At 36.7% G+C, this 4,850-nt stretch overlaps 1 pseudogene; it reads left to right on the plus strand.

The window, feature by feature from the left end:
* Nucleotides 1-2,523: 2,523 nt before the first annotated feature.
* On the plus strand, nucleotides 2,524-4,092 carry LOC102022573 (annotated as a pseudogene).
* The last annotated feature ends 758 nt before the right edge of the window (nucleotides 4,093-4,850 follow it).

A 4,850-nucleotide genomic window follows, 5' to 3' on the forward strand; every position in this document is an offset into this window, starting at 1 on the left:
TTAAAGATCTTTATTCACCCCAAGTTATCCAGATGGAAGATAACCCCTGTGGACACTTTTGTAAGAATTTAAGAATCTACAAACTGACCTAAGATTTATATGTCAGTGCAAGAAAACAGTTAAATCAGCTTTGAGAAAGAATAAAGGCAAATGATATATCCTACCTCATTTCCTGATTTCAAGAATTCTTTGTGAAACTGTAATAATTAAGACAATATTAAATATTATATTTCAGTAGGGGAAAGGAATCTTCTCTACAAATGCCTGAAGTACAATTAAATATTCACAGACAAAAGAAGCAAGCTACCACCCTCAAACAAAAAGCCCTACCTCATCATATGCAAAAATAAGCTGAAGAATTACCATTGTCCTAAATCCAAGAGCTGGAACTATAAAAATTCTAGAAGAAGATACAGGAGAAAACTTCAGTGCCCTTGAGTTTGGAAATTATTTCTTAAACTTTGCATAGACAGCAATGAACTACAGGGTGGGGCAACTGATGCTAATGACACGTCATCAAAATTAACAAAAAAAATACTTGCAAAATCGGTATCAAATTAAGAGTTTGTCCTCAAAACAGAAAAAGAACACTGAAGTTCCAACAAAAAATAAATAAATCAAAAGTCTGGATATTTGAACAGAAATTTGACCAAAGAAGAGGTACAGATGGTAACAAGCATATGAAAAGATGCTATTAAAGAAATACTGCCACCCTGCTTACAGGGCCCAAGGCACATTTTCGTGGGTGAGGTCCCAAATTTAAAAACCACACATGTGCAAGACATCAGCAACCACAGCAGGCAATATGGAGCAGAGCAGAGCACAAGAAAGCAAGAGCACAAGAGCCCAAGATGCAGAGCCGCCTGCATCTTCATTGTGTAGTTCTTATATAGGTTGTTATCTCATATTTACATTCTTACATAGTGCCATGACCAGTGCATGAGTGTTTAACTGTGTTGTCATGGTTACATAACTGTATCCCTTTGTGCACCCCATCTAGACAAGCTGGATTATGTCCTCAGGTGTCCTTAGATGCCCCTGAGCTTTGAAGAAGACTGAGTGGTTCCCCACAAATACAAATAAAATCTCAATACTGTATCACTACACATACACAGCAGAGTGGTTCGACTCACCATATGTATTGCTAGTGAGGACACAGAGCAAGTGGAATAGTGTGTAGTATGGTGGGAGTATAAGCTGGTACATCCATATTAGAAATGTTAAGCAATTCCATGAATATATTAAGCACACACTAGTCACATGACCCCAGTCTGTTGTTTGCAAATATTTCTAAGAGGGAAATGAGAATTCATATCTACACAAAATTTTGTGCAGAACTTTTCACAGAATTTGTATTTGTAATGGCCGCAAAGTGTGAAAAAGCCAAATGTTCATCAGCTAGTGAATAAGTATACAACGAACACCACTCAGCAAGTTATAAAAACTACTAATGCACAATTAATATGTAAACACCTTAAAATAATTTTGTTGAGTGAAACAAATCAGACTCCTTTTAAAAACTAGAAGATGCATATGTATGCTTCCATTTCTACAAAATTCTAAAAAATAAATCATAATGACAAAAGACAGACCAATTATTGCTTGTGCACAGGGGAGTACAAGAGCTAAAAGAAAATTTTAGGTATAGTAGATACATTCATCACCTTGACTGTGTGTGACATATATGCCAAAACTTGTCAAAAAGTACGTTCAGTTTGACAGATGCCAATTATACCTCAACAGAGATGAGACTGTGTGGTTGCGATCCTGGTAAGAGTGCATAACCTCTGGAAGAGGGCAAGCTCTCGGGTATAGAAATGTTCTCCCTTGATTTGGATGCTGTTTGCAGGTATGTGTTTACCCTCTGAAATGAATTAAACTGACGCATAGGATGTGCATACTTTTCTACATGTTTGTTATTCTTCTTTAAGTGTTTAGCATTAAAAGAAATCTAAGTTTTGTCTTTTCTGTGCAGCAAAGACCAATACGAAATGTACCAAGTAGCTTTTTAAAAAATCTAAGTAACAGATGGGAACAGAGGTAGAGAAGAGGAAAAAAAATACATTCTGTTAGTATTCGGATCATGCTTTACTAAAATATAATGCAGAAATATACAGGGACCCTAATTTTATTTTATCACTGGAAGTCTTTGTCAGAAATGTCAATAAAAAAATTTCTTTCCCCTAAAATATTATTTCTACAGGTACATTTTTCAAAACTCCTCAGCAGCATGTTAAGCAATGATGTAGCAAAAAGTCTTCTATGAGCAAGAGTATTTGGAAAATTTGTGTCCCAGGAGTATTTTATCTATGAGATTTTAATATTTTAAAATTTGTCATGAGGTGTTGCCCTTTCCGTGGGCATCTCCATGGAGCAGCTGTCACCTGAGCAGGAGCACTTCTACCCTTCCCATCTGGGGCTCCTCTTAGAGAAGCCTCTGGTGGGTGACTAAAATCTTGAAGAAAAGCTGGAGTCCCCAGAGTGAATGCACTCAGCAGAGGTCCAGGCTGAGCCCCTGGAAAGATGGCAGCATCTACAGTGTCTGTGGCTTCAGATTCTCAGTTCATGATTATCTTCACTGAACCATCAAAGTCTAATGGAAATATGGTTCATCTCCACATGTATTACATCCACCTGATAAACCTTTTCTTAATAGTGAACTATGACTTTCCTCAAATAAGACTATACTTGCCTATCCAGGAAGCAATAGCAGAGTTCCAAAGTATTTGGCTATTTTCTGCCTACCCTGCCATGAACTGTTTCTCCTCTGCTGGACTGCCTTGTCTTGGAGCCAGCTCACTGTGGACTGGAACCTCTATACTTTCTGCTCTGAAAAATCTTCAAGATAAAATTAGATGCTCAGAACTTGGGAAGGTTTAAGCAAAAGAAAGTGTGAAAACTTTGCCTGGAGAAACAAATGAATATAAAAAAGGATTAGATGAACAGATGCAAGAAAGGAAAAATTCAAGAATGAGGAATCAAAGCACAATCAAGAACTAACATTTCAGTTAGCTGCAGAAAGCAAATGTAATCTTTAGAAAAACAATTGGAATATATGCGGCTATGATAAAGCATCCAGAAATGGAGAGAACATCTCACTTAGAGAAACGCATGACTGTAGGAAGATAAAAACATGGTTAAACACATGTTCAGAGCAAACTTGTAAAACTGGATCTTCTTAAACAAATTTACCAAGATTTAGGCCCTTGCAAAAAAAGGCAAGAACTGGAAGCAAAACTCCATTAAGAAAAACAGGAAAGAAAATGTACCCAACATAAGGCAGCTGAGTTTTAGAATGATCTAGACACAAAGAGACTTATCAGTGAAGAAAAAACAATGTCACTTGCTCCCACTGCAAGAAAAACTTATTTAAAAAAGTCAAAATCACCAGAAAACAAAGGACCTGGGAACTATTTAGGTGCACAACCTCATCATAGATTCAGCTTGCATGATACGCCATTTGTGGTTGGAAAGTGTGGTAGTCCTAGCCTTGCCATGCCTTGGTAGGTAGTGTTCAGCATGTCTTGCACCTAACGAAACAACACAGTACAGTTTTATATAATGATCGAATGGTGAACAACATTCCTTTGGTGAAACAGGTATCCTCACAAGGTAGTAGAAGTAAGAAGTCAGCCACTCCTCACTCTTCCAACAGCATCAGTGAAGAACTGTCAGAAGCCTTACAGATTTTACAGGATGAGTTTCATCAGATGAGCTTTGATCACTAGCAGCTTGCAAAATTTAAATGGGAGTCACCAAACACTGAATTGAAAGATAATGGATAGTGTGAACAGCAGGCATTAGTGGAAAGGATGGAAGCAAAATCCACCAAATAACTACAGTTCTAAAATACCAAGCACAGCTGGAGAAACAAGCTAGAAAAGCAGAAGGAAGTTAGAGCTGACAAAAAGACACTTGATGAGGAAGGAAACAGCAGCAGCTGCTTCTCTGGAGTCACAGGGACCATGACTAAGAAGGATTTTTGCCAAACTGAGACCTAGGGGAGAAAGCAGAAAAAAGCTTCAATGATGGAAGGACATGCAAACCACACAAAATTTATTACAAAGCAGTAATGCACGTTGGGGTTACTGACTGCTCACACCAGATCATAAATTTTATTCAGATAATCTGTGCCTCATTGATTGATACTGACAATTTACTTTCTACATTTCATAGGCATGTTGGAATTAATTAATAGCAGGTGCTAAGGGCCTAGGCTTCATTACACAGGTTTCTTGTGTTATGCAAAACAACTAAATTTTAAAGCATGTAAGTAAATGGAAATCGAGGGAGTTTAAAACTTGAGAAGCCACATTCTTTAAGATGAATGCACTGTACTGGTACTTTGCTCCTTGTAAACAGATTATTAATTTTTTTTTACTTGTGGTGTGATCTTTTAAAAGTAGTTCTATCTATCTATTTACCTATTTATATAAATTAGATTTAAATTTCCACAATATGAGGCTGGCCCACAGATGGCATGAGCTTGAAAAGTCTCATTTGTCAATATTCCCTGGAATCAAGTGCCCACTCCTCATTTCTTATACCACTACTAAATCTACTTGGACTATTGATGGGTGTTTTCCATATTTAAATATTTATATATTTAAGAGGATTTTTGTTTGCTTTCTTGGTATTTTAATCACTGATTAGGATTAAATGCATTTCTATTGCTTTTTCAATCCAATGTTAAAATGTTTGAAGATCCAAGTAATCATTTAAATCACTTACCTGTAAAATTATAAATGCATTTTCAAAAGTATAAATTATTAATCAAATAGGATTTTGGGAAAAAGTGAGAGAGAGAGAGAGAGAAGGGAGCTATCGTGAAGTGTGCTCATTTGCAGTTT

The sequence above is a fragment of the Chinchilla lanigera genome, unplaced genomic scaffold (assembly GCF_000276665.1).
Source record: "Chinchilla lanigera isolate Chin_1 unplaced genomic scaffold, ChiLan1.0 scaffold00009, whole genome shotgun sequence".
NCBI classification, from domain to species: domain Eukaryota; kingdom Metazoa; phylum Chordata; class Mammalia; order Rodentia; family Chinchillidae; genus Chinchilla; species Chinchilla lanigera.